The following is a 12,880-nucleotide window of genomic DNA, read 5'->3' as shown; positions in this document are numbered from 1 at the left end:
TAAAATTGCAAATTTAACATCCATTTGAAATACTTTGAAGTTATGAAAGATTGAAAGTGCAAGAAACATTCTTATGGCTTCAAATCTAGCTATTGGTACAAATGTTTGTTTAAAGTCTATTCCTTTCTATTGAGCATAGACTTTACATACGAGTCTTGCTTTGTTTCTAATTACCTCTCCATTTTCATTCAGTTTGTACTCCAGCTTCCTTTTCACCTAGAATTTGAGATTCGAGATGATTTTTCTGAACATTCCTTGAAGGAGACTTGTCTGATTCTACTTTGATTTGAATTCTTTCTTCTGGTGATTCATTAATTCCCTCTTCTACAACCTTTTGGCTTGTTGTAGTAACAAGTTCGTCATATGTTGGTGCTTCCTTTTTGGTACTTGTGGATGCTTCATCAATTACAACACCAATGCATTCAACAATAGTTTAAAGCCTTTTATTATAAAATTTATATCCTTTTCTTCTAGAGGAGTATCCAAGGAGAATTCCTTCATCAACTCTAGATTCAAAATTTCCAAACTTATTGTCATTATTCTTTATGTAACATTTTCTTCCAAAAAATCTAAAATGTTTGACAATTGGAGGCTTACCAAACCATAGTTCATAAAAAGTTTAATCATTGTTTACCCAAATATGAGCCTTTTTGAGGATATTCATGGTTGTATGTGTTGCTTCCCCCCAGAAAGTATGAGGCACTCCAGACTCATCAAACATGGCACGTGTCATTTATTGGATTGTTCTATTCATTCTTTCTGTCACTTCGTTGTGTTGAGGAGTTTTAGCTATAGAAAATTGCCTCTTGATGCGATGTTGTTCACAAAAGTCAAAAAACTCATCTGATATAAACTCTCCTCCTCTATAAGATATAAGAAATTTGATTTTCAAATCTAACTAATTTTATACTAGATATTTAAAGACTTTAAATTTATCAAATGCTTCATCTTTATGTTTCAATAAGCCAATCCAACACATTCTAGTAAAATCGTCAATGAATGATATGAAGTATTTTTCACCTCGAGGAGACTTCTTTCTCAAAGGACTGCACAAATAAGTTTGAATAAGTTCAAGTGGCTAACTTGAAGTACCTTCTTTAGCATTAAACTGAATATTGGGTTGCTTACCAAATTGACAGGATTTGCATATGTTGTCTTCTGGCAGAGAGATGTTAGGCAAGTCACATACTACTCCCATTTTACTTGACTTGCGTAATTGAGTGAAGCTTATATGTCCCAATATTTTTTTCCAAAGCTGAATTTCTTCTGATTTTCTCAAGTAACAATGCTCTTAGCATCCTTCCAAAGACATATACATTGCCCGCAGTTCTTGTTCCCTTGATTATGATCTTACCTATATCGAGATTCCGTACCACGTAATTTTTTTATTTGAAAACAACCTCATGCCCTTGGTAACACATTTGACCAACACTCAACAAGTTATGTCTTAATCCATCAACAAACAAAACATTTCCAGCCTTAACCTTATCCTTTAACAAAACAATTCCTTTCCCTTTGATAGCAATAGGTGAGTTATTTCCAAAGGTTATGCTCTTTTCTTTCTTTATTTCATTAAAGGACATAAAGTTATCTTTATCACCTATCATATGCTTTGAGCATCCACTTCCAATGTATTACAAATTTTCTTGATCTCCTACATACAAGGCTAAACCACAATTTTCATATTCTATGGTTTTCTTTTTCCATACCTTGGATGTTGTTGCCTTTTGTTCATTCTGAAGTGTTGGTCTCATTCTGCTTCTACATTCATTCTCTCTATGCCAAAATTTATTGCAAAAGGAACAATATGTTTGATCTTGGAGAGATGAGAAAGTATTGTAAGAGTATTTCTTTAATCCAACCGCATTCTTTTGTTTTCTTTCTTCTCTAGTCATGATAATTTTATAAGCGACACATTGAGCAGCCTTATGACAAAAATTACGACAAGTGAAGCATTGGCTATTGAAGTAGAATTTCATGGGAGTATAGTACCTTTTTGTGTAGTTTCCCTTTAGATTGTGGTAAGGATGTTTTACCTGAGAGACATTTGATCCATCATTCCTCTACTGAGAGTTGTAATTTTGTTGACTTCTTCCCTTTACTGCATTGAGATAGCTCCATGTACATGTTTAAGAAGATTTTACAATCTTTGATGATTCTCCATTGTATCCAAGGCTTTTTTTTATTAGCGAAGAGTGTTGTACTTTGATGATTTCTTCTAGGGTATTAGATCCTTTAGAAAATATAAGGTTTATACCTTTTGTTTTCTCAAGTTAATTTCTTAGACTTACTATTTATAGTTCTAACTTTTCATTATGCCTCTCCTTTTCTAGAATTTGTTTCTTCAATGCCTCTTTTGCTAATTTAGCTTCTGCTGGACGAATTTTAAATGAGTTATTTCTTCAATGAGATTATCCTTTTCTTCTAGGGCATCCATAAAAACATCATCAAACTCATCAATACATTTATCTTCAAATGCTATAAGTAATTGATATTCTTGATCAGACTGGCCTTCTTCACCCTTTGAAAGACCATCACTATCTTCGTGTGTGTAGAAATTTTTCTTGTTTTCAAACATTCCTCTAATATTTAATTTTGTAGATTTCTTCCCTTTTTCATGGTTTTCTTTATAAGTGCATTTAGTAGCATAATGACCAACTTTTCCACAAGAAAAAACATTTGAAAGGAATCTTACCTCTAAATCTGTCAATTCCTATTTGGAGTTTCTTTACGAAGTTCACCTCTTCTTCATCTGATACGTAACTTGATTCCTTAAGCTCCTCATTTTCTTTTCTTTTAAAAGTAGCTTTGAATGTCACTTCTCTGATATTTGAAGGGACCCCCTTTCATTAGGGGAGTTTTGAGGTCTAAAATGGGCCTCCCAAGGAAATTATAAAATAATAGTGGAAATAATAAAATAAGATTTGATTACATCATCAAATTTTAGAGGGAAAAAAAGAAAAAACTATTTTTTCAACTTGTATTTTCAACTTATCTCCCTATGGGTTTACTTAGATTTCAAGTGGAAACACTCGTTGGATGCGGAATTTGATTCCTCATCCAATGAGTACCCATGTTGCATATTTTTTATGGACCCTACTACATGAAAAATGAGAAATACATGAAAAACATGATTACAATCACGTTTTTTCATGTATTTCTCATTTTTCTTGTAGTAGGGTCCATCGAAAGTATGCAACATGGGTACTCCTTGGATGAAGAATTAAATTTTTCATCCAACGAGTACTCCTACTTGAAAATTGAGTAAAACCTTAGAGAGATAAGTTGAAAATATGAGTTGAAAAAGTAGTTTTATTATTTTATTATTTTTTAATCTTTTTACTTTCTAACTCCAAAAATGGTGAATCACCCCCCATGGTTGACATCATCATCTTGAATCCTATTGGTTCTTATAAAGTTTATTTTGGTTGTAAATTTTTCTTAGGAGACCCATTTTAGACCTCAAATTCCCGTAATGTCTCATTTCATAAGCTATTAAGATCCCATGAAGTTGTTCAATGGTAAGGTTCTTCAAATCCTACATTTATTCAATGGAAAATACTTTCGAATCAAAATTTGGGGTTAGATATCTAAGGATTTTCTCAACAATGATTGAATCATTTACTTCATCACTAAGATTTATCATTGAATTAACAATATCATCTACCCTAAGAAATAAACTTGCAATACTTTCATCACTATGCATTCATAGAGTTTCATATTGAATTATAAATGTTTGAAGTTTGGCACTCTTTACCTTAGTGTCACCTTCATAGCTTTGGATGATCTTGTCCCATATAGCCTTTGTTGTATTCAGCTACATAAGCTTCACAAATTCTAATTTTTCTAAGCTTCCCAACAGAGTGTTGACAGCCTTTGCATTGGTCTCATATTTTTTCTTTTCCGCTTCATCTGTGGGAATGGGGGATGGATATTGATAGCCTCCTTTAATGATTTCCTAAACATCAACTCCAAGTGACTGTAGATAATCTCTTGTTCTAACTTTCCAGAAAACCAAGTTGGTCCCATTAAAAAATGGTGGCCTGATAGATGTTACTCCCTCTTGATTTCTCATCTTGATGAATCTTCCTTCAAACGATCAAGCTTCTTCTAAAGGACCTAATCTAATACCAATTGTTAGGAAAAACACTGAGATGGGTGAGGGTGAATCAATATTTTACACACTTCAATTTCAATTTCTTATTCTAATTTTTATACACAATTGTTGTAAAGGGAACTAGCATATGTATGCAACTATTTCTACAGAAACCTGCGTATATCTAGATAACTTTTTTGATCACCTATGGAAGATTAATTGGTGCATTATTATTCCATTATTCATCAATTCAATAGTAATTATGAGCAGTTAAGAAGCAAATAGAACATTAACATACACAACCATATGAACACCAGGATTTTTAAGTGGAAACCTAATGTGGGAAAAAACCATGAGTGCCATCATCTCTATCTTTTTCTTTATTAAAAGTAATATTCTTACAATCTAGTACTAGTGTAGACTTTAAGCAGTACGCAGGTTCCTACCTGCAAAAGGCTTCAACCTTCTCTCATTTTCTATCTCCTACTGGAAGGGAACTACAACTCCTTCTCTGAAGACGGTTATCCTCAACTCTTTCTGGATCACTTTTCATAATGTTTCAAACTAGATCCACTCCAAACAATTATAAAATAAACTACTCAAATATTGAATCATCAAATATACTAATGTAACCAATGCAACTAGATCATAACAAATCATAGCAATGCATATCCACTCATCAATATACCATGTCAAACATTGTTAACCATCACAGAAGTCAATTGTTGTTGCTACAAACCCTGATCAAGCATGCATCAAATTATATATGTTATTGTTCTTAATCATACCTGTGTATGTACACGCTTCTCCTGAAGAATACCCACGTATAGATCTCAAAACACTGATACCTGAATCTGAATCACTGTCACATTGAATCAATCACTAAATCACATGTTGAACCCACCACAGACTATTGAACCAAATACAAATCATCACACAGTAGCATCATCCTGAGTCAACATCCTTTACAACATGCACAATATTGAGAAAACCAATTCCCAACATAGCCAAGGAATCTGAAACCTCAAATCCATTTACTTTACCTTTCTGGTTACCTTTCTCATGCCTGTATTGCCACCATCCATTTACAACAATGGGCCAACCAGTGCAACCTACTGTCATAGTCTTATCTTTCGTTGTGCTTACTCATGCACAGAGCTTCGTCTAAGTCTTACATTACCTATTCGATACCACACAACTCTCCCCGAGCTCCCTTAACTTTCCTATTTCCCAAACATTTCCTAAGACTCAAAACATAAAAGGTAATGCCAAGAAACAACCAAGAAGAAAACCATGAAAACCAATAACAATATGAAACCACAATCAAATTGGTAAGGCCTTGCACTAGACATAAAAAAAAATCGCAAATTAAGCTCAACAAATCATAAAAGACCAAAAGAACAAGACTAACAATAGACACCATGACTCAATCCCCATAGTTCACAAGGAAAGCTCAACCTGAGTCTTCTTCAAGATTTCAAGGAAACCTCTCTTTCCATGCAACTCCCTGCATCATACTGCCATAAATACATAATTTTCAGTGGAACATAAATAAACATAACAATACACGAGTTACCTTATCTTGTTGTGCCATGTTCATTGCCTTGTAGGTGAACACGCCCATGCCATCTCTCAAGGGACTCCAATTCCCTTGAGAAATCCACCTGTAACTAGAGATTAGCTAATATACTTGTCAAATGCATGTCCATGAATATAGAACATATCCACATAATGTCAAACAAAATCAAGGTTAAGAAAACTCCCTGTATGAAAATCACTCATTTGTTTGGAATTAGGGTTTCCAAACATAGTCAAATAAATTCTTTCCCAATTCCTTTCTTTTACCTTTATACCTTGTTGCAATCAAGGATTACTATGTGTTGTCACATAACCCAAATGTTAGTTATATAAACACGTCGACAATTACCTTGTCACATTACTACAAAGCATGTTTCCTGCAACTACTCACACATGTCAACCATATGTTCCAAATATCAATGCAATCATATCTATCAATTTTAAATAAACCTTTACCAAGGCTAACAATTATGTCATAATCCATAGTCAAGTCATAGTCATAAGACATAATGCTACAACTATCACCTATTACACTCAAGTACATATCACATGTCTCAACACATATGTTAGTACAATCATCTTAAAACAAGATCATTTCTTCATGAAATCCTATAGGATCATACTCATATCATGAGATTAGTCAAACATTCAACCACATATAGATGACATAATCAAGAATTCAAGCACAAAGTAGATGACATAAGCAAGTTCATACCTTAATGTATCTCAGGGGAGGCAATCTTGTCTGCACAATCAATCTAGTTAGCATAATATAACTTCTCAACATATCAACTTAAACATAAATAAGATCATGATATCCATAACAATCACTAACTAACATGTTAACATCCTAACTCATAAATAATTATCATTTATGCATAGAAATCACATATGTACAATCGGTCTATACTAGTACAACACAATGCAACACAATAAGTTGACTCATACCTAAATGTCATAACCCTAACCATATGCATAGGCCAATCCAATTTAGCATGACATCAAGATCTTAATGAAATAACATTAATCATCAAGTTACTAGCATATAACAACCATAAGCTACATATCATGTTCATCAACAACATATAACATAATCATTAGGTTGTCTAATACAAAACAACAGTAGCCATGCATACAACTACATTTTACTATCATTCTTGACTATCTGACTCATGTGAGTATAACTACACTAATAAACTAACATCTATCATGAATGTAACCATAACGTCAAAAGACATGTACATAAACCTAATGTATATAAACCTAATGCATATAAGACACTTGGACTTACATACCTACATGGCAAACATACAATACCTGTATGATGATCTGCTCTTACCCCAAGGTCCAATGTTGCAACCTCATTATGATGATCTACATCTCCTGCTCTATCTCAACCAACACATTAGCATCATAACATACCAATATCACCCTAATGACCTAAATTGCATACCATGACTTCACAAGTCATGTTTGACCTACTATTCATGCATAACTATAACCAAGACCATACATGCATAACAATTACATATAGAAATATAACATATGAGTACCAAAACATATACACATCATTCTAGCTAAAGTCCAATCATCAATGCATGACCATGTCAACCACACAAACCATGACCTCATGCACGACAACAACCACTACTCCATTGTACACATTGCCACATGAAACTATCAACATGCATAAGCAACGCCTAATCAACTACATATACACATGAACGCATGTAGTTGAGCATAAGCGATCAATTCTTGTAACCAACCTACAAGACTGATACATGTAATCAAACAACCAAGAATTTAACCTAACATACAAGGATTTAAGTAGGCAACATAAAATCAACATGTAAGCGACATATAACCATATGCAACCAGACATATACTCATGACGATGCATTCCACAAAATCAACATCAAGTTCCTCATGAAAACCTTACTACAATCATGATCAATCATTATGCAATGCAAAAAGCACATGGAATACAAGTGTAAGAGACACACATGTAACTAACATGCATGCATGACCAACACCTTCACCCAAGGAGAGCACAACAACGCTCTGATACCAACCTATAACAACCCCTCCTCCTAGGTCCACCCAAGCAACTAAAGCGAACAAAGTTCGTACTTCTCGTTAAATACTCCAAAAGACTTGGAATATAAAGATATCCATGAGGATACAAATATTATATATTAAAATGTGTGAATAAAAATGATTTACAATGAGAACGAGAGGCTTGCTTATATATCAAGCAAGTGTCTCTTCATGGAGAGTCATGTCCTATTTAGACATGCCTCTTCAACCTAACTACTAATTATTATTAACTAATCATTATTACAATTATCCTCGTTACTTATATTTATATTATTTACATATATTTTATTCGTAACATTGCCTTCTTCCTCAAAAAGCTTTGTCCTCAAAGCTTGTCGATGAAAAAGGCTTGATCTCTTTTTCGGCTTCAAATGACTTTCTCTCTTGGAACAATCATCTTCGTCGATACAAGCTGATATGATCTTCTAAGTGACAAACAAAATTGTTGCAGTGAGAAGGGATCAGACCATCCTAGATTAATATTTTGTGTAGTATTGTGATCACTAGAATTTTGTAACGGCTTGTTAGCATAAGACTAGATTTAGGTTACATCACTCTTCTCTGGAACATCAATTTGTTGTTTCTATTCTGAATGGTCCTGATATGTAGCATGGTTGAGTTGTCTACTCTCATGATTTGGATGCCGATAGGGTACTTTTTTTGTTTGACTTTCCCTTATTGGGCATGTGGCAATTTTTATATTTTCTTCTGGTGAAGATGTTGTTGAGTTGGTTATGGAACATTCACTTGGGATGTTCATTGTTTGAACTACAACATCCAAGCACGTCTTTTCTTCAATTTGCTTGTCTTCTTCCTGATTTGTGACATTCACTGGATCAGTATCTGTTGTTTTGTTATCAACTTCAATTCCTACATTTGATGCTTCCTTCTCAATAAGTTGTTGTACCTTGTTTTCTAATGACTTCTTATCCTTCTTAAGTTTCTTAATTTGCATCAGTGATTTTTCACTATGGTTTTTAAGTCGAGAAACTTCTTCATTTTTGTCAACAAAGATTTTGTCAATTTCATTTTGCATATTTTGTAATAATTTTTACCTTCTTGAGAAATTACTTTTGAAATATCTGATATATCTTCTGGCGTTATTGAATTTGGTTTCAGTGTAACATCTTGGAGTTTTATTTTCTTCTTCTTGTGGGAAAATATCAAAAAGTTCTTTTTTGTATTTAGAATAAAGGACCCTAGAGTTTCCATCCAAGGTGAGCCCAAAATAATGTCACTATCGTCAAAAAATAAGGTTTTCACAGTGAATTGCGAGGTAAAAGTATAATCTCCAATACTTAGGTGTAGATTGCTTATGTCGTATTGTTTGTCACATGTGTCAACAAAAATCGTTTCAACTATATTTGATTCAGGAATCATCAATTGATTAGCAGATTTAGGACTAACATACTTACTTCTTTTAGTAGGACTAATAGAGATTATGATATCTCTTCCTGCGAGTGATCCTTTGATTTTAAATAGTGTGTCAACACATTTACTAAAAGTTTTAGGAAATCTTCCCTCACTAGTTTCCATTTTGCGTTGACACTTTTACGTAAACAATATGTCAACTTGAGCTATTTTTATTATAAAATATCCCTTATTTCTATATATATATTTCAATATTCTCCTTTAATGTGGATTATTAAAAACTTGAATATCCTTTTATTAAAAAAAATACTCCTTTATATTGTTGCCCTCTATATATGTACGGCTTTTTTTTATATTAAGAGCCATTTTGAAAATAACTTTATTATCTTATAATAATAATAGTTTCACTTCTTTTTTTAATAATAAATTGGTACCTTTTTTATATACTTAATTACTCCCTTGATAATTTTTTTAATGTCACCCCACTTAATATAAAAGTCCCACTTGTTATAAATTTTTATGATGTCACCACACTTAATATAAAAGTCACACTTAATATAAACTTTTATGATGTCACCACACTTAATAAATATAAAGGTCATGTCTTTTCATATGACAGGGTCGCGATGTTCACCATACAATTTGAGCGACCCTTCAATCTTCTATTGCACCAACAGACTTGGAATACCCTGCATCTGAGTTTATGCGCTTCAAGAGGGTCTGAACTTCACATAGGTGCGAATTTATGTAACGAAAATCAGTGACGGAAATTTGTAAGGATGTCTTTGCAGAGTGGTGGAATAGGCACCGGTGGCAACACTACGATGACAACAGTCAGCTAGCCGCAAGTGGTTGTGACCGTGTTGATGTGGCTCGAGCGACAATGTGAATGGTGGTTGAGTGGAACTAGTGGCGGCTGAAGGGAGTCGAGCAGAGGACAATGCTTCAGTTGCTGATGTTGTGACAACATGTCTGTTTTCTGAATGCTGCAGATGGGAATAAGGGCTCTGGCGGTGGGTGCAGCAGACGGCTATGGATATGGACACGATGACAACAGGGCGTTATCTTGCAAGGTGGCACCCTATCCAATTTAGGGTGTGTCTTTATTAGCACCATTGTGACGTGAAGTCGAATGAGCAACAATGCGATTGGGTGGTTACACTGATTCGGTGCCAGAAAACTTGCATGCAGTGGAGTTACTCAATGACATCAATCGGTATGCAGCAATGAAGAAAGAGTCAGGCAGACTACTCAGATGCCTTCGTATGGCGGCTGGTGAAATAGAGAGGAAATGCAAACTAAAGACGAAATGTTTGTGGTTTCATTCGATAGTCGAAAATCAGAATGCAAGCTAAGTTCTGCGGTTCACAAGATTATGCTTGCGTGCTGCAATGCTGGGAGACTAGTTTGGAAGTTTGGAATTTTGATGGCCACAATTTTTTTTATTTCTGATTTTTCTTTTATACTTTTCTTTTAATTTAAATTTTCCAATAAAAAGAAATTTATGATTTTTTATTTGTTTTTTTTTTTTTTAATAGAGGTCCTTTTTTTCTTCTTTAAAAATGGCCAAAGGCCTGAAAAATGGAGAAACTCCCAATGTGTAGCAAACACTTCAATTATGACAGTAACAAGGTTGGTGACGATTGATGGCCAAGGGCCGGTGACCAGAGAACGAGCTCTGTGTAGCAGTGAAGCGGCCAAAGGATCGACTCCTCTGATACCAAATGAAGTGAACAAAGTTCGTACTTCTTGTTAAATACTCCAAAAGACTTGGAACATAAAGATATCCATGAGAATACAAATATTATATATTAAAATGTGTGAATAAGAATGATTTACAATGAGAACGAGAGGCTTGCTTATATATCAAGCTAGTGTCTCTTCATGGAGAGTCATGTCCTATTTAGACATGCCTATTCAAGCTAACTACTAATTATTATTAACTAATCATTATTACAATTATCCTCGTTACTTATATTTATATTATTTACATATATTTTATTCGTAACAGCAACCAACCAGCCAGGAAAACATGTGATGAGAGAGGTTACTATAAGGGATTCAATCTCCTTGATGACCTTAAGGAAATGGAATTGATGGAACTCATCAAACAAATCCATTCACATCAGCAACAACACCCCCAGGAGACATGACAGCCACTCAGACATCTTGTCCCTGGGTCCCACTAATGTTTTAAGCCTTTTAACTCAAAGTCACTCTCATGATATAGGAAAGAAAATGACCAGCAACCTAAAGTCGCTCTCATAGGCCTATGTGCCAATGACTGTGGAATTTTCTCAGTAGACCTATGCCCAGAACTTGTTACAACTTTTAGAATAAATCCAAGACATGATGACAAGATAAACAAACCAAAAATCAACCTTAGGACTAAGCCCGAGAATCCCCATCCGGGACTAACATTTTTTCAAACACTTGGCATCAATACAACCTACATGTCTAAGATACAAGCCAAAGCATAAATGACTAAAAGAACTTATGAAACATAACCAGAAGGATCACCACCTTCTCCCTTGAACTATTATATCATCCATTAGGTCTTACATCCATCCATTTAATAGTTACAAGTAAATACATGAAATAACCATGACATAAACCAGTCATCTAACCATGCTTGTAACCAACATAAAACCATGTAAATATCATAGATATGACAACCATTAAATCCACATATAAACAAGTGAATAATTAAGAGAACTTAGCTTTTATTATTCATAGGAAAATTTGACCAGGTTTGATACTTCCATGTACCACCCGACTATAGACATGGTTGAACCAAATCTCTCTTTTAGCCAGTCACCACCGTTCCATATTCCAAGCATGAATGTGGGATCTCATAGAACAACCAAGGGAATCTAGAGGTTAAACCACCTCCACCCTCATCAAACCGTGATCACACCACAACCAGTGCTCCGATCACAATTGAACTGAACTTGGAATGCCATCCGGAATCCATCATTATCCCTGAGGAATTTTTCATCTCCTTGTCTCTCAGGCTTTACTGCAATCCAAACCGAATCACTAGGCCCTAAATCGAGACTAGTCTCTCAAGCTTTATTGCAATCCAAACCCAGATCACTAAGCCCTAAACAGAGACTTCTCCCTCAGGCTTTACTGTGTATCTTGCCAAAACCAGTCAAGGGATTCCTAGGCCTTTGGCAATGGAACTTGAAAGCACCTCCGCCCCGGATTCTAAAATCCATCCAGCAAACCATAGCTCAAAAACCGAAATAAACATCCCATCATACCATGGCATATGGAAAAAGGCAAGGTTAGGCTGAAAAACCATTGTCATAACCTGACAAAACCATGCCACCAACAGCAAGAGAACCATACACCAACATGCAAAGCCATGCATGCCCAAACCAGCTAGGAAATCACACATGCAAAAGGTTACCTGCAAATATTTCTGTTGAAGCTGCTTGAATCCTACTTTCCTTTCCTTGATCCTTTCTTTCCTTCCTTTCCGTAGCTTGTTTTTCCTTCCTTGATCCAAAGCTAGAGTGCTCCAAGAAACTCTAAGTGACCAAGAGTGAGAGAGAGAGAGAATAATGAGAGAGCTCCAAACTTGAACTAACAAAATGTTAAAAGAATATTTCACTGACAAAAGCTTTCCAACTGATCCTCAGAATCCTTTTTAGGAATGAGGCCTCTAATTTCTTCATTTTCCATTATTTTCCTTCATTTTCCTCCTCACATGCAACCTTTCACCTTACTTTT

This window comes from Pinus tabuliformis, chromosome 3_2 (assembly GCF_031772625.1).
Source record: "Pinus tabuliformis cultivar Carrire ecotype Pingquan chromosome 3_2, CPIR1, whole genome shotgun sequence".
NCBI classification, from domain to species: Eukaryota; Viridiplantae; Streptophyta; class Pinopsida; order Pinales; family Pinaceae; genus Pinus; species Pinus tabuliformis.
The sequence above is the reverse complement of the archived record's forward strand: the minus strand, read 5'-3'. Positions refer to the sequence as shown.